This window comes from Dipodomys merriami, unplaced genomic scaffold (genome assembly GCF_024711535.1).
Source record: "Dipodomys merriami isolate MVZ:Mamm:240054 unplaced genomic scaffold, mDipMer1.0.p SCAF_4, whole genome shotgun sequence".
Classification (NCBI taxonomy): domain Eukaryota; kingdom Metazoa; phylum Chordata; class Mammalia; order Rodentia; family Heteromyidae; genus Dipodomys; species Dipodomys merriami.
The window spans coordinates 31041009-31063196 of record NW_027205603.1 but is presented as its reverse complement, the minus strand read 5'-3'; the positions used below and the strand labels follow the sequence as shown (position 1 = coordinate 31063196).

The 22188-nt window shown below is 36.9% G+C and overlaps 1 non-coding gene across 1 annotated transcript; it reads left to right on the top strand.

Moving 5' to 3' along the window:
• The first annotated feature begins 21659 nt into the window (after positions 1-21659).
• LOC138806419 (U6 spliceosomal RNA) lies at positions 21660-21766 on the top strand. Its single transcript, XR_011365862.1, has one exon. It is a non-coding gene; the product is annotated as a U6 spliceosomal RNA (small nuclear RNA).
• The last annotated feature ends 422 nt before the right edge of the window (positions 21767-22188 follow it).

The window sequence follows — 22188 nt, the reverse complement described above, 5'->3', positions numbered from 1 at the left end:
ACTACTTTCTGGATTGATTTCGGAGGACAATTAACTGAAAATAATTGGCATCCTAAAACCTGTAGCAGCTTATCATGCTGATCATGATGTTTGTCTTATTGAACCTTAATAGTAACCAAAAATAGTGTCTCTAACCCTGCACCATATGGTGACTATTTTGCTCCTTTGATGCCTTTTATTACTTAATTACATACTAATCTAGGATGCCCTGCTATTCTAACAAATACCTTTCATTTAACCAGTGCAAGCAAAATGACCGCAAATAGCAAAAACTAGCCTGTAATTATTTTGGAAGTATATCTTGATTATTAGGAAGAGAAGGGTATTGGGAATTGAATTCAGAGCCTCATGCTTGCTAGAACAGCACCCTACCACTTATGCCACACCACTAGTCCCTTTTTTCATTGGTTATTTTTCAGTTAGGGTCTTGCTTTTTGCCCTGGGGGGTCTAGGCTGCAATCCTCCTACCTGTGTCACTGGGGATGATGGGCACATACCACAAGCTGTTGCCCTTCTCCTAGGGCTGGGATAAGAAGGCACTACTGCCCCAAGCCACTGACAGAGACAGCCTCACAAACTTTTATATTCAAACTGACCTTGAACTGTAACCCTCTAAGCTTCTGTTCCCAAGCAGCCAGGACAGCTAGAGCCACCATGCCCAACTAAATGTATCTTGCCATATTAATACAGAATATTCTAAACCCTCTGTAATCATTTTCTTTTTCAAGTTACTAAAGATGGAACTCACAGCCTCAGGTATGTGCTGACTTACATTTTTGCATAAAAGTTTCTTTCTGAATTTCCACAAAAGATTTGAGGCAGTAACCACAATTATAAAGGCTCTCTCCAAGTAAATAATTAAAAATAACATTTTATGCCAAATCTGAGACAGTTATTGGCGTATCTTTGCATATACCTGGCACATAAGGGTTTAAAAACAAGCCTTAATATCTTAGAATACGTGGTTACTTAAAAAAAAAAAAAGAAGCTTTTTGCTTTGTGAAAAATCACTAAATTTTCTTGGTGCAATTGATCTTTTGTGTGTGTGTGTGTGTGTGTGTGTGTGTGTGTGTGTGTGTGTGTGTGTGTCCTAAGGCTTGAACTTAGGCCCTGGGTGCTGTCCCTAAGCTCTTTTACTCAAGGTTAGCACTCTACCACTTGAGCCACAGCTCCAGTTTTGACTTTTTATTGTTTAATTGGAGATGGGAGTCTCATGGATGTTCCTGTCCAGGCTGGCTTCAAACCACAAACCTTTGATCTCAGCCTCCCGAGTCAATTGATCTTTCTTTAACAATACTGTTTTACTCCTTGTATGATCCATCTAAAAACAAAGAATTTTTTTGTCTAATCAAAATAATTTTTAATGCTTTGTATTATTTTTTGATCAAGCCTTTGGTTTCTTTAAGAAATTGAACCTTCTCTATTAAGAGAGTTTTAAATTTGTTTTTTCCTACAACTGTGCAAATGTTTGCCACTTAGTCTTATTATTATTATTATTATTATTATCATTATCATTATTATTATTAAATGAGTATGTTTCACAATGACCTGTAATACTAAAACTTAGTTTAGGAAGTCTGATAAAAAACATACCTCAGTTTACTTGTCTTTGAGATGCTCCAGAGAATCCCTGGTAAGTCTCAAAAAGAAGGTGTCTCTTGTCTTTTAAGAGAGCTATTTATCAAGCTAAGATAGGGCTTATTTGATAAGTGAAATCACATATGAAGCAGTGTCAAATAAAAAGTGACACTTAGCCTTCAAACTGTATCTGTAGTTATGCTACTGACATGAGAGCTCCAGAAATTATATAATATTCCTAGAAATATTGATATGGCCTGGCAAAATAATATCAATCATGATACTGCTTATTAGGCTAACATCTTTTAGCTTTCACACACAACCAAATATCTTAATCAATTAATCCATTATAATGAACTTTCATCCATTTGTTTGTATGTTTTGAGACAAGTTCTTCTAGGTGGTCTAGACTGCCTCAAACTCACAATCCTCTTACATTAGCGTCCTAAATTCTGGGATCATAGATGAGAGCCAACAAGCCTGATTCTCTTCAGATTTTTATAGTATGGCCATCTTAAAGTCTTGCCTTCCACAGATGGCTACTAGTTTGGTATTTTCCTGAAAGCTTTAGCAAATAACTAAGGTTTAAACCTGAAGTGCTTCATCTTTAAGAAGATGCTCCCAAATATCTGCAAATCAAAATGACCACATTGTACCTCATAATCATGCATATAAATCATAAGTAATCGAAAGATTAAAAATAATTTTAAAAAACCAATTAACTCTTCAAAGCTCAATTTGTTGAAATTGTATTCTTTGACAGTGCTGTAGACTGAAATATCTGGCTGGTGTGACACAGGGTCCCAAGACAATGTGCTCTGAGAAAATGGTCCACACAAACTATAGTGTAGAGTCAAATGACATAGAGAATCTGCTGTTTACTTTTAGTCTAGTTGGTGTATAAGCATCTGTACATAGAGCAATGGTATAAATAGAGGAAGTTGAATGTGGAGTGTCTTTGGTGAAGGAAGTAAAGAGAAGGTTTTCTGAGCAAAACAGAACCATGTAAAATTAAAGAGCACACCCCATCTAGGGGTGTAGGAAGGGGAGCAGATACCAGAATGGAGGCCAAGTTTTACAGGGTTCTAGAAGGAAGTAGGATTTAGGTAAAGCTATTAAATAAACAAAAACATAAAACACAAATGTTGGAGATAAAAAACATCTGTGAATGAGAATTACAAATAATTCAAAGAAAATGAACACTGAAGCACAGAAATCCAAGGCTGTGAATAGCAAAGTGCTACTTTGTTTTTGTTTTTTTGACTTTGCTTTTTAAATTTTTTAAATTTTCTTGTAAAGATGCTGTACAGAGAGATTACAGTTACATCAGTAAGGTACTGAGTACATTTCTCTTTTTTTGTATATTTTTTATTGTAAAAATGCTGTACAGAGGGGTTACAGTTACATGAGCAAGTTAATGGGTACATTTCCTATTGAGCATTGTTGCCTCCTCCTTTGTTTTCCCCCTACCATCCTGGAAGTTGTTACCCCTTCCTTTGTTTTTCTTCCACTGTTCCTTTGAGCAAGACAGAAGGGGAACATTAGTGAAAGGTCTTTGCTATCCAAAATGGAAACATCATCACAGGTGTTACATCAAGAAATGAGTTCTAGCTTCACAAAGAAAGTTCAGCACAAGTTGAAGGTTCTGCATAACCAACACCACCCTGTTTAGATCCAGTCATCTTTTGGCTGTAGGCTGCAGAATCCAGTGTTTCTGTGGGAGACCTCCTTCCTGGGAAGTCACCTTAGGAGACATAAGCTTAGTCACTCAGGATTAAAAGGTTCATTCTTAGATCCTTGTTAGCTCAGTAGGTAGCACATCAGTCTCATAAAAGGTTCATTCTCTTACCTGGGCCAGTTACAGGTAAAACCAAACTCCACATTTCCCCTTGACCTTCTTAGATTTCTACCCTTTCCCACTCACCATGTTTGACATATGAAGAGCCCTTAATGCTCACTTTATAAAAAGTTGAAATTAAGATGTGTTATAAATTTCTTATTCAGTTTAAAATTATATTGCTTTACAATCAAAAATTTTTCCTTTGCAGATTGTGATAGCATTTCTAACCTCTGCATATAAAATTCCAGTAAATTTGAAAAGAACGTATTCTCTATGTACTATACACTAACAGCTCAAAGGTAGGTGATTTTTAAAGGAAGTTTGATAAAGATATTAATGAAGAGCAGGGAATGGAATGATTTATAATTCTCAACTAATATTCATCCTTGAAAGTCTCCAAATTCCATTCCAAACAATTTTATTCAGGTCAGTAAAGACTTAGAAAAAATAACGAGTACTGTTCATATTTATTTCTAAGTAAAAATGCTCAACTGATGACACAAAAAATTTTAAAAGGATTGTATGCAATCACTTGTAATTGATTCTTTCAGGAAAGGGAATGTTTTTATGACTAACAATAAAAGTGACATGACACTCATTTCACTGCATGGAAAATGTAATTTTCATTTGGTTCTATTGCAAAATTCTGAAGCAATGAGGTAAATAACACAAATTAAAAGCCTGACATTTGTAATTTATCCAGATTCAATTCAACTATAAAGTTATTTTTCTATTCAACATTAACATACAATTTGAAAAAAGGATGGCAAATTTATTCAATTTATTATGACCAGTGACTAAAACATATTAAAAATAGACATTTTATTCATTTTTCCCAGATTATTTGCTATCCAGATTTTATTAGTTTCTTGGGAAAATGAATTTTATAAAATGGTATTACTTGAATGTCATTTGCATAATTGTCATTACTGATAATTGTTCTAGAATAAATTTAATTTGAAAATGAATGCATGAGCAAAGTATATGTTATATTTCCATCTTTATATTAGTAAAGATATATTTAGCATTTTACCAAATTATAGTATTTATCAATGAAGAAACTGTACTTATTTTTCTCATAAAATAAGGGAGTCCATTTTCATGGAAAATTCAGATGCCTTTGAAAAATGAATGAAATGAATTTCTATTTGTTTTAAAAACAAAGCACTAACACATGCTGTTTCAATGTGTTATATTTAGCACATTGTTTCTTGGTAGAGAAAACTGGAAACAAATTCTCATTTTCTGAAATTATTTGAATCTTCTGTTATTCCCAATTCAATTGATCTTGAATTAGAAATGTAGATGAATAACCCTAAAAATGGAAAGCCAATGAAACTAACTATTTCATTAGTACCTATAAGCTTTCTACTTAGTCCACTCCTGTAAAACTATATAATCTATAACTGAATTATTTCTGTATTCTACATTAGGCCAAATGTATTTGTCAATATTTAATGACACTTCTGAATGTATCCATGTTTCAAAATCCAACCAAAAGATAATTCAGCCAGACACTCAGATGCAAAACAACCAGAATCAAAGCCAGGCAAATGAACGTCACTACAGCCAAGCCAAATCAACACCTTAACAACTTAGAAATATGGATATGTCTACATTGCAAATTTGTTTACATTTAAGATTTCAGGTAATAAAGTTTAATGTGTATCCAATCAATATCTATAGTGTGACTTGTAGGACTTTCAAGAAAAGAATTTTGGACTTTTCTATGTGAAAGCACAGGGTGTGTGAGATGTTATATGATGTATTCAAATAGAAAACAATTGAGAGCTAAAATATATCCATTGTAGCAAGTTATCATCATATATCTCTCAAGAATCATCCATATGTGGATCTATAAATAATTGGATTTATCATAGAACTAATGGTAGAATTGGCAGAGGAAGAAGATTGAAGGTAAGGAGATTTCTGAGTTATCTGCTTCTAATGGACTGAATCATGTCAATTCCCACGAATACTGAATTCACATGTAAAAATATAGCCCCCCCCCAATATCTCAGAATGTCACTATATTTGGAGAAAATGCCTTTAAAGAAGTGATTAAGCTGAAATGATGACATTAATATGGACCCTAACCCAATATGGCTAGTGTCCTTATGAAAGAAAATTTGTCTGCATGTGACGATAACCAGGGACAGGCACACAGAGAAAAGGGCATGCAAGGACACACTGAAGAGGCTATTATCTATAAGGCAGAGAGACATAGGATTTTCAGCCTCCAGAACTATGAGAAAATAAATTGATATTGCTACAGCCTCCCAATGGTGCTATGTTATGAAATCTCTGGAAGACTAATGTATCAACCAGAGCAGCTTCAGATTTTTATCAGATTATTTAGCTGAACTTGTTTTACTTGTTTTTCTAGAAATAAGAGAATTCAAAGTTCTGCTTTTTGCTCTATTAGAACAAATATCCTCTCAGTTATAATTCTTACATTTCTGGAGTATACATGTTTCTGTAGGTCAAATAAAGAACATTCTCCATAATAAATGTTTAGTGTGATGATAATCGATACATAATATTGGAAGTATTTAGAGAATGCCTTCAGCATATGTTACAGGCATCAATGGAAATGCTATCTGGGATGTCAACTAGCTTCCAAGTTTATAGAAAAGCATTTGTCCACAGCTAAGGTTCAAAGTTTGGCTATCTCCCAACTACCCATACATCTGTGTAGTTTTATATCCTTTGGTTATAAAAATCCTAGGGATAGAGTTAACGTGGTCCCATCTCCTGATCTACAGGTATATGGAATTAAGAAAAGAAAAATCTTACCTTTTTATTGCTAGTAGATTTGGAACAACCTGAGAAAGTCTACCCACAGAATCAACAGTTGGATATGAAAATTCATATAATGGTACTCAGCTATCAAATTAAAGGACATTATTAGCAATAAACTAGTACATGTCTTGTACAAATTCATGTAGGATGTCTAAAAATCAATTCGATTTTACACTGCCAGGAAAACTATCAAAAAAAGAGATATTAATATGAACTAACTTAAGATGTTTTAGTAATATTTAAGACAAGTTAGGGAAGGGATAGGTTGGGAGAGATGGGCAAAATGTTGAAAGGGTGACATTGATCAAGATACACTGTATTCATTAACTGCTTTGTTGAATGGCAACTCCTTTGTATAACTACAAAGATAATAAAATATTTTTAAAATATGTTTTAGTACATCCTTGTGAAAATATCATCTTTATATATATACATATCCTATAAAGCCTATCCTAGAGTGAGATATAACTTCAAATGCATACCTCCATTTCAATTGTATTTTTTATTTGGTTTTGCTTTGGTTCATTTTGCATAATAACTTCAAAGGGAACTAATTTTAACATTTATACATAACTAGAATTTTAAGATATTCTGAAGAAATAACAAGATTCATAAGAGTTTATAGGATATTTATATATGTGTGTATATAAATATGATATTTCCACAAGGATATACTAAAATATCTTTTAATATTTTTATTATCTTTGTAGTTATACAAAAGAAGTTGCCATTCAAGAAAGTAGTTAATGAATACAATGTGTCTTCATCAATGTCACCCCTTTCAACATTTTCACCCATCCCTCCCAACCAATCATGTATTCTATATGTTAGAACAGATTTCAATACAAGCTGGACTTCAGTCCAGTCTATTGTAAATGTGCTAAAGGGGAACAATAGAATCATTATCCCATACCCATTTAATAAAATGTGATGAAAAAAATAAAATGTAACTAAACTTAATAGTTGCCCCAATTTTATATTGATCTGTCATGTTTTTTCGAAGTATCTAGAATCTATGTTCTGATTCTGATTGTAGTCTACTTCTGTGGGTTAATGCTTGAGCCATCATGAGGTCTTTAAGACTCTGTTCACCATTGGAGTGTGTGTGTGTGTGTGTGTGTGTGTGTGTGTGTGTGTGTGTGTGTGTGTGTGTGTGTATGTGTGTGTGTGTGTGTGTGTGTGGCATGAACTCTACTAATCGAGCTACATTTCCAATGTAGACTATCCATTGGAACAGTGCAAGACTTTTACAGAGGACCATGACATAATCAGATGCATTTTTTGGAAGGATAATCTATGGAGAATGAATTTAAGTGGGAAAAGGTAGGCAAACCAATTTACTGTCTATCCAAATAAAAATATTTATTCATTCATTGTTATTAGTTCACCAAACTTTCACTGAGTGCCTATTGAAATTCACACCACAAAAGAAGTTTTCTTTAAAGTTTGGACAAATGGGATTGCATGAAGCTGCAGAGCTTTTCTGCATGGCAAAGGACATATCTAGCAAGATCAATAGAAAGCCCAAGGATTGGGAGAAGATCTTCACTAGCCATACAATACATAAGGGTCTCATATCTAAAATATACCTGGAACTCAAAAAATTAAATCCTCCAACAACAAATCCTCAAAGAAACAACTGTACATTAAATAAATGGGCTACAAACTTGAAGAGAAACTTCTCTGAAGAAGAAATAAGAATAGCCAATAGACACATGAAGAAATGCTCAACCTCTCTAGCTGGAGGGGATGTAGACAGAAGGGAACCCTACTGCACTGTTGGTGGGAGTGTAAACTTGTTCAACCACTTTGGAAAGCAGTATGGAGGTTCCCCAAAAGACTCCACATAGAGCTTCTCTATGACTCAGCAATCCCACTTTGGGGCATTTACCTAAATGATCACAAACAAGACCATACTAAAGCTCCCAGCACAAGTATGTTTATTGCAGCATTATTTACCATAGCTAAGATATGGAGCCAACCCAGATGCCCCTCAGTAGATGAATGGATCAAGAAAATGTGATATATATATATATATATATATATATATATCACTATATATGCATATATATGTATAGATATATAATGGAATTCCATGCTTCCATCAAAAAGAATGACAGTCCCATTTGTTAGGAAATGGAAAGACTTGGAAAAAATTATATTAAGTAAGCCAGGCCCAAAGAAGCATAGGTCCCATGGTTTCCCTTATTGCGATAACCAGTATATGTCTGGGACAAGCAGAAAAGGTCAAAAGCTATGTACATATGACCAGATAAGATGATGTTAAGTGAAATGAACCCAAAGATAGGGACACAAGTGGTTTTTTTTCTTTCTTGCTATTGTTTCTAAGGTATTTATAAGGTACCATGTGCTTTTTCTTGTTTCTTTTTATGTTCCTCCCCCCACAGTTTTCACTGTATTTGATGTCGATGGCCTGCATTTTGTATATACACTTCTCTAATTTGGGGAGGGGAAGAGAAAAAACAAAATCTTTAAATAGGGATACAGTTTGACCCATTGTAACAATGAGATGTACAAGACACTATGCTGAAAAACCTTACAATTCAGGCGGGGGATGAGGGGAATAACGAAGTGTAGTTGTGGAGGTGGGAGGGAAGGGATGGTAGGGGAAAAACAAAGGAGGAGGTAAAAAAAAGAAGTTTTCTTTAAAAAGGGTCTTAGTATTTAATGTTACTTCAGCTGTATTTTTAGAATAAATAATGATAAAACAATTGTTTTCCTACAAAAGCAAGACAATGTTTTATTTTGCTGTCGGCATAGTGCCACAAAATGTGGCGAGCCAAATATAAACAATATCCAACAATAGATGATGGGAATTCAGATGAGATCACAGGCAACAGAATTGAGAAGGAAGATATGTAGAACTCCTCTTTTCAGACTTCATAAAGTACATACATGGTGGGAATTTGGGGGGACTGACCTCTTTTATGGTTTGAATATAAAATGTCCCTATAGATTTGGTCCCTAACAGTTGTTTGGTGTTGTCATTTAGGAAAGTAGTGAAAACTTGTAATGATATCAATAAAGGCATGCCTTTATTTTGAATATCTTGTCCCTGTATGCTCTCTTGCTCTCTCCTCCCTCTCCCTCTGTCTCTCTGCATCTGTCTTTCTTCTCCCTAGCTGCCTTGAGTTGAGTAGCTCTGATCCTTTACACCCTTCTACCATGATTTCTGCCTCTCCACAGGTCCAGAAACAATACAGCTGACCAACTAGGGACGAAAGCCTCTGAAACCCTGAGCCAAAAGAATTTGGTCACCACAATGAGGAAATAACTAATACAGGTCTAACCCCTAATTAGGGGTTCTCTTAGCTCTGAAGAATCAGTAAACTATGACTTAGTTAACTAAACATGATTTCATATAAAAATTCAGAGACTAAAGAATTAGCATGTAATCATATTAGAGAGAAATCTTCCACTTAGTTAATGTCCAACTATGAGTTCCTAATGCCCTTTTTAACTTGCTTTGGATAAGGGGCTGGTGAAAGGTAGCAATGCTGTATGGAGAGGTTATGCAAACCTTCACTCATATTTTAAGTAAATCAGAGATAATTTCCCAATTTGAGTCCATAATGAGAAGCAATTTTATTCATGAAATTCTCTGTCGTTCTGGTTATTACCTCTGCAAACGATTAAGGATTGTAGGCATGGCACTTGTTATGCATGGTTCTTTTTCAGATTGCCCTCTCATTCAAATCTCATTCTTTGCTCAAATGCAGAAAGACAGTCCATGAGAAAGAAGCTATTGTTTCTTGATAATTACTCAGCTGCTCTCTATATAGTAATGCCTCTGTGCCATGTGGTTTCACAATTTAAATTTTTTTATTTCAATAAGGAAGCTAAATAAACCCAGCAAGAAATTTTTAAGTAGGAAGTTGGTTGACTTAGAAGTGCAAATTGTACTACATAATAATATTTCTGTTTAACACAAATGAAAAATTAACAATAATTATTCCAAAGCTTTGTTTTAATTTGAATATAATAATTTATTCTTTCCATTCAGAGATGGAGACCACACACCTCTGTAGTAACACTAATAATCAGCTTTTATTATGCTTCTCTATCTTGGGACTAGGTGCCCAACAAATCCAGTACCAGAAGGAGAGGAAGGGTGGAGCCATGAAGGACAATGTGTAGGGATAAATCAAGTTTAGGAAGAGTATATACCTTAATAGCAATAATAATAATAATAATAAATTATATCTTAATAATCCTAATTATAGTCTATCATCCTAATATTAGGCTATAACAATTATACCCTAATTACTCCCTAATAATTGGGATCAGATGTTTGTGTTTCTCCAAAATTCATATATTGAATTTTAACCTCCACCAAGATGATATCAGAAGGTGGATACTTTGGAAGATAATTAGCTCATGTGGGTGAAGTCCTCAAGAATAAAGTTAGTGGGAGAATGCAGTCATAAAATTCAATGCATATCCTACACAATTAAGAAAAGTGAAAGAAGGGGTTGGATGGGGAAGGATGGGGAGAAGGTTGAAAGGGATGACATTGATCAAAATGCAGTGTTTTCATAAACTGTTTTGTCAAGTGGTACCTCCTTTGTAAAATTACTTAAAGATCATAAAAAATACATTTTTTAAAAAAGAATAAAGGCAGGGAAACTGAGGATCTTCTTTTTGCCCTGTGAAGTTAAAACAAGAAGTTGGCTGGCTGGAAGAAGCACTCACCATAATTCAGCCATGCTGACACCTTGATAAGTTTCCACTGGCAAGCAGTATAAGAAATATTTTTTATCGTTTATTAAGTACCCAATCTCTGGTACATTGTTACAGCAGCTCAAACTGACTAGAATGCTTCATATAAAACTAGTCTGCATTCCTTTATAAAGTTAACAAAAAAAAACTCAGAGCTAAACAATAATTAAAGCAGAAAAACCTATATTTTCAATATAAAGGAAAAAATAAAAAAGATAATGGCATGATGGTCATCTTCAACTATGTGAAGAACTCTCGTCCAAAGCTAGGAAGCAGTGTCTGTGCTCCTTGGAGCCTCCATTGGGAAGGTAGGAGATCACTGAGCGGCGGTGATGCATGGCACATGGCACATGAAGAGAGAAAAAGGTTCCCACAGCTAACGCTGGGCCTGCTGCTGGTCCATTTCACTGGGGTACCACAGTTGGGGTTTCTCTCATCGCTGGAGTACAAGGAGACAGAGCTGGGGCCACCAGCTGTCATGGTGCTGATGAAGGCCAACTTTCCCGCGGATACATTGACAACCAGCTCCGTGGAGGACACGGGGATTGTCATCTTCCTCCCACTTCATCCCTCATTCGGCATATTTGTTGATAGGATCTCACCATCAGAGCAAACATTCCTAGCCAAGCACAGAGATTAACAGTAACTCCTCACCTCTGATGGACGGGAGTAAACAGGAAAGCAAGCCAGTAATACCCTACCAAGACTCTCCTCCACCATCTCCTGCTGGGCCTCCATCTACCAGAGGAACACAGCAAAAGTAGCAACCCACCATCACAGAGACGTCCAGTGAGAGCCCAGGAGCAACTGAGTACTTGGTCAAGTTCCAATTTGATGCTGCCTTGATTCGTTTTTTAAATCAATGTATGCCTCCACTTAAATGCAATATAAACAACTGAATCAGCAAAAAAAGACAAAACACTGGAGAATTAGCAACAGATTTTCCAAAAGAGGATAGTCTAATGGTTTGGAAATATTCAAATATAGTTAGACATTTAAAAACTTCTCTTTCAAGCAGGTTCTAGTGGTACACACCTGTAATCCTAGATATTCAAGAGGCTAAGATATGAAGATCACAGCTCAAAGTCTGTATAGGAGGGGAGGGGTAGGGACAGGAGGGGGGAATTTGTGTCACTCAAATCTCCAACTAACTGTCACCTAAAACAAAATTAAGAAATAAAGTCAGAAATGGAGATGTGACTCAAATGGCAGAGCTATAACCTTGAGCAAATAAAACTCGAGGACAGCACTCAGGCCTTGAATTCAAGCCCCGGGACCAGCACAATAAATAAATACATAAATAAATAAATAAATAAAATCACTTTCAGCTATGCCTTGCATCTATTTCTAGAGTCTGTACTATTCTTTCTTGGCTTGATTTAGTAACAAACTTTATTGGTCACTTTTTATTTTTAAAAAGTTAATAAAATAAAATTGATTAAAACCAGAAGATACTACTAAAAGAAAATAGAAATAAATAAAAAAGACATACAGGTTAAAACTGATTAAAACCACAAGTTACTACTGTGTGATCACAAGAGCTAAAATGAAAAGTTTGTGCCGGGAGTTTGCATGGATATGGGAGCCGTGGAAGTCACTGCTGGACCCAGTGCTCTGTGCAAGGGCTGCGTGTGTAGAAATGTGTGCTTCCTTGTATCTAAAGACTGGTGCAAGAATGTTCTTGGTAGCATTGTTTATGAGAGCTAGCAACGAGAGTGCGCTTCCAGATATCTATGAAAGAGAAAACAGGAAACAGGTGTTGGTACACACATGAATCAAAACACTTTATATCAACGTGAACATGAACATCATGTAACGACACCTTTATATCAACGTGAACAGTCTACCAACATCTGACCACATGAATGTTTCATAATATTATGAGAAAGAGCACGGATGAACTGGACACATACTGTACAATTGATTCCCTTCCTAGGAAGTTCTTTGACAGGACACTGGCTCGGTGATATTAGAGGGAGGACAGCGCTCAAGATGGAGAGGCCTGGGCACCATCGGTGGTGCTGGGAGTGTTTGATTGCTGGACTTGGGGAGCAGACATAATCACTTTAGTTCACTGGGCTGTGTAGTTATCATTTGTGTGCCTTTCCACATGCCATAGGTCAAAAGAAGGTTTTCAAAGAAACCGTGTGACCTTGTAACCTTCAGCCTTTGAACTTCCCAGATACAGCTCACTTTCTTCAATACTAAATCATTCTAAGAGTCAGATTGGTGGTATGCCAATTCTAGAGAAAGGAGAGAAAATCCAGTTATGGGGTGGAAAAACAGCGGATGTGTTTTAGAACCATGCAAAGCCCATGCCCAGAGAAGGGTGGGTTTCCTTCCACCTGAGGGTGGTGAGGAGCCTAGCGCGCCACTAGAACTAGATAAGAGGAAACTATCTGTGGGATTCTAAGGAGTCATTCACAAGAGGTGGCGCTATTTCCAAACACACACTCAACCTGCCAATGCACATGTATGAGTACACTGAGCCTAGATCTGCTCACTAAAAAAAAACAAAACAAAACCGAAAACAACAACAAAAAACAGAAAAACAAGTTGTATGCAGAACTAGTTCAATAAGAAAGAAAAAGACCTCAGTATAGTACTTACATCCGATAAGTGGGGAAGAAATCTGTATGAAAGTTATGACAAGAAAATATAAGAAGTAAAGGTATTCTGCCTAAATTGTCTTTTCTGCATCAACCATAACCTGGGGGATGGTGGAACATGAGAGACCCAATCAGATAGCAAAGGTGACCAGATATTGAGGGCAGAGAGTTCTGTAACACCACCTTAGCAAAATTGTTTTTTTGAACTAGATTTTACAAGGATGGGAGTAGGAGAAGGCTCAGAAGCTCTATTAGTTTGGTCAAGATTGCCAGTTTTCCAGATTCTTATTCAAGGAATGAAGCTGTCTTTCCTAAGTACAATATAAGTCCTCTCAATATCTCTCACCCATAACATCTAATTGGGCCCGTCAACCTCCATAGTTGACCAGGTAAAGACACTTCATCATGGCCATCTTCAACAAGATTCCTGTTAGGTCACTTAAGCCAAAATCTTTCTGACCTCTGATTCCCCTTAGAGTTTTTCTGTCTTCTGGCCAGCTATGCTATGGCTATAACTTCCCACTTGCTCATCCTATATTTGAAGCTGAGTTCAAATCCTCTCCTTCACTGCCAAATCTCATTTCCACATTCCCTATATTTACAATGGTCTTGAATAAAAGCTTCTTTACTATGGATTCAATAAGTATAATGGAATATTTCCTTTATAACATGGCTTGGTTAGAATTTTTGTTATTATGAGAAACATGTGAAAGGAATAGTTTAAAGGAATAAAGAGTTGCTTTAGTTGGCAGTTTCAGAGGTTTCAGTCTATGGCCATTTTGTCCCTGTTACTTCTTTGTGATGGGACAGAATGTCATGGTGGGAAGCATGCATGGACCAAAGTGACTCACTTCTTGGCAAACAACAGGCAGAGAATGACCAATGCAAAGGGGCCAGGGACAAGATATGCCCTTCAAAGGTACGTATTCAGTGGCTTCAAACCCTTGTGTTCCAATCAAGTCTAAAAGCCCAACCAAGCATTTAACACATTTTAAAATTCAAGCCATAACAATGACATAGGTATTTTGTCCAGGAACTTTGTTTCAGATGAGAATAATGGCCTTCATGTTCAATTATCTTATAAATTTATAGCACCAATAAGAAAAGACAGCTCTTAATATGGAGGTCGGTAAAGGGATGAAGGTTACTAGTTTTTTCAATTTCAATTCTTAAGCATTGAAAGATTAAATAAATCTGAATATGATCACAAAGACAAAACTAGTCTATCCTAGAGTAAGTTCCTACAAATGAGAGTAAGTAGCTCTGCAATGATTGTTTATATACATATTCATAGTTTGTATTGTTTACTTCTTTTCAGACACTGCTTTAAAAGTTTGTGATGGTCAGCTCTATGTCTTTGAGGATGAGGATGACATTTAAAGCCTGGATATTGTGAATTGTATGGTTCTTGAAGTTCTATATACTACGAAATAAAGAAAAGTGATTATAATCAAACCAAACTTGGGTCCCCCAAAACTCACTGAAGCACAAATAAAACATTGGTGACATATATCATATACCACAAAGGACAGAACAATTGTATTTAGTTTGCAAGTTTTACTCCATCAGAGCAAAGAAGGGACAGTTCCTAATCACCAGAAAGTGCCAACTGGTCCTGAATGTCATTAGTAATGGGGAGACTCTTTCTACTCCTAATAAAATAAAGATGATCCCTCTTGAATGACCTATGTGGAAAACAAATGCTACTGGATACCTTCCAACTCCACATGTGACTGAGACACGGTACCTCTCACCAACCATTGCAGCCTTATCCCAGTGCCTACAGAAATAACGAGTTTTCACAAGATGTCACTTTCTCATATAGAAAATGATCAAATAAGTTTTAATGAAATACATATTGCATACGAAGGGTTGCAGACTCTTGCCTTTACGCTGACTTCTCTTGGTGAGCAGGTTCTCCACTGTAGGGATTTCCACAGCTTTCTATCAACAAGCCATGAGTCTAGCCCAACCCACCTGTTCTTCATCCACATGTACATGCCATCTAGTTCAGGAAAACAAAACCCACACAGAGAAGCACTGTCAATCATGGTGGGTTCCCTGAAACTTTCCTTACTGATCCTAACTTTTCTTCATTTTCAACTCATCAATTGGGAATAGATGGGCTTTTGTGCCAAATGGGCTTTGGTTTAAATTCCAGCTACAGTATTTAGTTTGAACAGTCTTGCAGCTCAAAATAAATTGCTCTATTCATTTTCCATTCCTAACATTGAGAGAATACAGGACTGTATTAAATAAGAGATGCAAAATTCTAGTGTGACACTGGATGGAGGCAGAGAGAGAGTGCTTGACTTCTACCACCAACTGTACAATTCCCACCTTGATGATATGTCACTGATCCCAGGAACTTTTGCTGTTGTTGTTCAGCTACGTTCTCTCTTGTATTTAAAACTCAGTTTTCTTGCATGAATTCTGATTTAATATAAGTCTACCTTTAATTTCAGTATTTCCTAATGAACTGTGGATCCCCAAGGTTTAATGTTTGATGGAAACCTCAGAGAAAATCACAGGAACTAATTTTTTTATTCCAGCTACTTGGCCAGGAAAAGTTAACTTTAATAAAAATGATAAAACTTAAATTTAAAGTCTCTTGTAAGATAAGACTCATGCAAGGTTACTCAGTTTTAACTGAACACATTTAAGAAGTTTTCTCTCAGTTCCATGCAATTTATGAGAACTGCAAAACACAACAAGATTTCACTCATTTTGATTATGCCTTTTAAGAGGCTATTCTATTCATTCTTCCTTCCTGGGGTTTTATTCTCACTTTACAGGATTAACTTAACACTTCACAGCACTCATGGTGTTATAGACTGCTGAATGCCTCATCAAAGTTTGAGGTATCCTACTAGCAAGAGAGAAAGGCATGTTTCAGTCAGGATTTCTGTAGAATGCTCATCTGAGACACATATAAAAATCCAAATTGGTTTTGCATTTGTTGGAATAAGTGTAACACACAAAAACCACTTTATAGAAAACAATTTTGAAAAGATGATACCTACTTATAATTATTCCCTTTTGCACCCATATCTAATTGTTCTGATTTTTCATTCCAACCCTGTATTTATGTGAAGAAGTAATTAGAATGGCTTAAATGAATAATTCCCTCTGAGAGGAATGAGCAAAGAAATACTGAAGTACAAATGAAATAAAATAAGCATGGTGTCTCTGCTCAAGTTCAGTCCACTTTGGTGTCTCCTTTCCTGTCTGTCCAGAGTGAGAAGAGCTAAAGTAAAGGAAATGTACTTCTCCAGCCAAGAATGCCCATACCTTATTCCCTGGGACTCTAACCCTAACCCTTGTAGGTCCCTCATTCTGGCTTCTGTCTCTTGGCTTCCTCCACTTTCCTGTCCAAGACCATCTGTATGCCCTGCCTACTCTGTCAGCTATACTTTGAGCAAAACTCACTACTTGGGATCCTGATGGAGAGTCACCTGTGCTACAGTCAGCTGCTCCCTCCTTCTAATGGTCCTCTAGCAGCTGTTCTATTGATGGCACTCAGCTGATATAACCTGATCTAACAGAAGAAAAGGTTCATTTGGATTTTGGATTTCACATGTTTCAATCCATACTTGCTTAGTCCCATTTTGGGGACCTATGGCAGCATAGTAGGTCATAGGGGGAACATGGGGCAGAGGCCTGTTCATGTCATAGAGACAAGAAAACAAGGCAAAAAGGGCTGAGGTTTAAAAATCTCCTTCAAGGGCTGGGAAGGTGGCTCAGTGGTAGAGCGCTTGCCTTGAATACATGAGGCCCTGGGTTCGATTCCTCAGCACCACAGAAGCAGAAAAAGCTGTGGCTCAAGTGGTAGAGTGCTAGCCTTGATCTGAAGAGCTGAGGGACAGCGCCCAGGCCCAGAGTTCAGGCCCCACGACCGGAACCCCCCCCCCCAAAAAAAAATCTCCTTCAAGGCATGATCCCAATGACTTAATTTTATTTTATTAGATCCTATCTCCTAAAGGCTACAAAACCTCCCAAGAGTGTCACAGACTAGAGATCAAGCCATCAATACAATGCATTTGAAGGACATTCTAGAGCCAATGTAACCTCCACTATTTTCTATGGAAAGCTTAGTGATGTGTGCTAGGTACCCAACTTACAAAATACAGTTCTGTCCATATTCTTATCCTGTCTTTCCTTTATGTTCAATCCAGTACAAGATCCACATTTTCTTTTAAGTGTTAAATGCATGTTCACATAAGAGAATTCTTCTAGTACTTATGATTGGGAACTGTTACAGCTCCTTGTGAGGAATAAAATGGATAGAAGAAATAGAATAGGCTTGTTTCACTAATCTAACCTTGACAGTGAATTTGAAAAGTATCTAAGGCCAAATGTCATTCTGAATGCCTAAAAACTAGAAGCTCACCAAGAAGAGAAAACACAGGTCATAACCCAAGTTATCTCAAAATGAAAAGTGCAGCTGGAACTGATGAGGAAGAACAGCTCTTTTTCTTTTTTGGTCTTTGTTTAGTTCATTTGGGAGTTGAGTGGAAGATGTTCATATTCTACCTACCAAAGTGCTATAGAAACCATGAAGATGAAATCTCACAGGACTCTACAAGTTAGCCTGAATTTATTGTTAACACAAGGAGAGGTATCCTGGGCTGTATATACACAGACCACCTCATGACCCAGCTCCGCCTTGGCCTCAGGAAGACAAGGTTCTCATTGGATAACCAGCATTTCCCATAACCAGAAAATAATTCATACTATAAGCCTCAGTTTTGGAGCCTGAACTCTGGGCCTGGGTGCTGTCCCTCAGCTCTTCATCGCAAGGCTAGCACTCTACCATTGAGCCACAGCGCCACTTCTGGCTTTTTTCTTTTGCTTATGTGGTGCTGGGGAATTGAACCCAGAGCCTCATGCATGCAAGGCAAGCACTCTACCACTGACCCACCTTCCCAGCCCCTGTAAGCCTCAGTTTTGTCTCCTCATTTGCTCTCCTAGCAGGGCACTTTCATGAAATGCCAAGCCCATCATTGTGTGGTTTCTAGAACCACGTGTCCATACAGACACCACTTCCATCTTCATCAGATCCTGGTCCTGTTTCACTAACTCTACTGAACCTGGAGCATCTGGAGTTGTGAAGACAGAGCAGGTTGACATTCTGAGACACAGGGGGATGTGAAGTGCCCCTCTGCTCTGCCTGGTCCTGGTACCACTTACAGTCACAGTCGATGCTCTACCTTTTCATTCTCATCATCCCAATCGCTGTGATGACATGTGGGGCCCAAGGAAGCTACAAAAATAATTCTGTAGAGAAAAAAATTAACAAAAATATCATACAAGAAAAACTTCCACAAAAAAATAAGTTTTAGGGAGGTATTAGAAGTTGTTCTTCAACATGGCCACATGTTATTGAAAAACTTATGAGCTAATACCTGTTTCTCCAGGTGAAATCAACTGAGTATGAATGTTCCATCCACTTTCCTCTTCCAGAAGGTCTACTATGCATAATAAAATCTTCATCTAATTTCTTAGCACTTCCAGAAATGTGGAAGATTGTCACTGATCCCGAAGGAAGTCCTCCATCACCATGCTCAGAAATATTTGATTAGCTTGGTAAAATCTGTTCCCCTCACAGGCAGGCTGAGTGTCACCCAGTTATGACAAAGGACAGCAAATTGATATTTTGATTACATATGCTTATACTTTTTCAGCCCTGTGAAATTTAGGCGACAGCTTCACTTTATAATGTTGTCATTCTTTCCATAAAGATAGCATTTACTTAAGGCTGGCCTATGAAATAGCAGCTACTCTATGCCCTTCATACTCAATAAATATTAATTAAGGCACTAAGGCCTGTAACTAGACAGGTTGTCTGTGTTTCTTTTTCTAAACCATATTTCTCTCATACCTAGACAGAGAGGGGAAGGTATAATGATATTAAATATTGAAACAAACCATTAACTTCTTTTTTGAAGTCTGGGAAAGTAATCTCAGGTTTGAGTAATAGAGTCCATATCATTTTGTGTTTGATTTTAGGAATCAATGGGTGAGGGAGGGTATTGATATCAAGTAATGCAGATGGGAGTGGGAAAATTGAGGCAGTATCTGATATATCTTGTCTACTCAGGTTAGAATAATTTAAGAGTCATATGTATTAAAAGCAGGCTTCCTTAAAGGAAAAAATGACAGCAAAGCATCAAATTAATTAGAATTGAAACTTCCAGCCTGCTAAGTGGTCACTTTACCTATACCTCTGTCCTTTGTGGCAGAAGATACTTGCTTGTCAGGATGTCTCTGCACTATCATCAACTCTGGGCCCAGGTCTGGCAAAAGCAACTGAAGAAACTCTGACTCCACAGCCAGACTCCATCCCTCAGTGCATCCCTCCTGCTCCCTACCCCACCGCAGGACACTGAAGCAGCATAGTCCATCCCTCCTATAGTCACTCTGGTCCTCTGTGGATCTACAGCCTTTCTCACTATTTAAAGCATAAGTGCTTGAGCTGGGCATGGGTGGCTCAGACCTGTAGCTAGCTACTCAGGAGTGACTTCTAGCTATTCAGGAGCCTAAGATCTGAGAATGATGGTTCAAAGCCATCCTAAGCAGGAAAGTCCATGACTCTTATCTCCAATTAACCACTGAAATGCTTGAAGTGGAGCTGTGGCTCAAGTGGTAGAGCATTAACCTTGAGCAAAACTGTTCAGCAAAAATGCCCTGAGTTTAAGCCCCAGGACTGGTAAGAAAAAAGAGGAGAGGAGAGGAGAGGAAAGGAGAGGAGAGAAGAGGAGAGGAGAGGAGAGGAGAGGAGGAGAGGGGAGGAGAGGGGAGGGGAGGGAGAGAGGGAGGAGAGGGAAAGGAAAAAAGAAAAGAGTGTGTGCTTGGTTCTAACTTTTAAAAATTCACAACAAATATGATGTTTATATTAATTTTATTTAAAGGAGAAGAAACTGAGTTTCAGAAAAGCTGTAAGTTACCCTGCAGGGTCTATCTTTTCCAACCTAACTTGAGATGACTGAGGCTATGGGGAGATGTAAAGATAGGCTGGACTCAGGCATGGGTTTGAATCCTAAGATTTATTTGTAGGATGTGCCTTTAGGCAAGTTATGAATCTTCTCAAAAAAGCAATTTCCTTAAAAATGTAAGTGTAAAAGAATACTATCTCATATGAAAAAATAGAATTGTAAAATGGAGACAATCTCTACTTTAAACAATGTTTACTTTAAGGAGTTAAAGATGATCCTACTAAAGTGCTTGAAATACAGTGCTTGAAATAGACTAAGCACACCGTAGATGCGGGAATGCTAATATCAGCACCAGAGACAAAAAGGAACCACAGTGAAGGGTAAACATAGGAGGAGGCTGCAATGCTTGGTAAGAAATGTATGCATTATCCTGCCCATGTAATTGTAACCCCTCTGTACAGTATGTTCACAAATAAAATAAAATTAAATTAAAAAAAAGAATACAAAAAAAAAAAGGGACCACAGGAGCATGAAAGAATGAACGAGACTAGAAGAGCATTGCTAAACTGCCATTGGAACATAAAAGTAGGCCAGACTTACTTGCTAAATCCCCAAAGGGTAACTGTTAAAAAGAAAGATGTATTTAAAATATGCTCTTAATTGAATAACCAAAATATCTAGAACATATCTGAAAAAAGCAATTGTTCATATGGAGAAACAATTTGGATAAGAAAAGTCAGCTGATTGAAGCCATGTCCAACATGAATCAAATGATGGAAATATCTGACCAGAGTTTTAAAACAACCATCACAAACTTCTTCAATAATTAATTACAAATTCTTTTAAGAAAATGGAAGCTATCAGTAGAAACTATTAAGATAGAAAAGAGGCTATACAATAAAATTAAATAGAAATAACAACTAAATTCAATAACCAGAACAAACTCACCAGAAGTAATCAATTCAGAATGGAGATGACAAAGATAAGACTGGTAAATTCAAAGACAAACCAGTAGAATTTATTCAGGCTACATAACAGATAACAATGAAATGAAACAAAAAAATCAAAAATCTGTGGAAGAAACAAAAAACTCCTAACTTTTATATCATCAGAGTAAAAGTGGCACTAAAACAGTATTTCAAGAAAAAAAAAGTTGTGCTTGCTTTGGTAGCACATATATTAAAATTGGAACAATACAGAGAAGATTAGAATGGCCACTGCACAAAGATGACATGCAAATTCGTGAAGTGTTCCATATTTTTAAGACTTGGAAAAAATTATATTAAGTGAAGTAAGCCACGCCCAAAGAAACATACGTCCCATGGTTTCCCTTATTTGCAATAACTAGTATATGTCTGAGAAAAGCAGAAACAGTCAGATAAATTCATGTTAGGTGAAATGAACTCCAAGATAAGAACTCAAATTGTTTTTCTCTCTTGCTATTGTTTCTAACATATTTATAAGATGATTTTTTGTTGCTTTGTAGGTCCCTCCCCCACAATATAACCCCTGCTTTCACTGTATTTGATGTTGGTATAATTTGGGGAGGGAAGGGAAGAAACAAATTGTTTAAATAGGGATACAGGTAAACCCATTGCAACAATGAGATGTACAAGACATTATGTCGAAAAACAGACTTTACAACTTTGGTAGGGGGGAGGAGAATGGGGAGAGCAGGGATGGT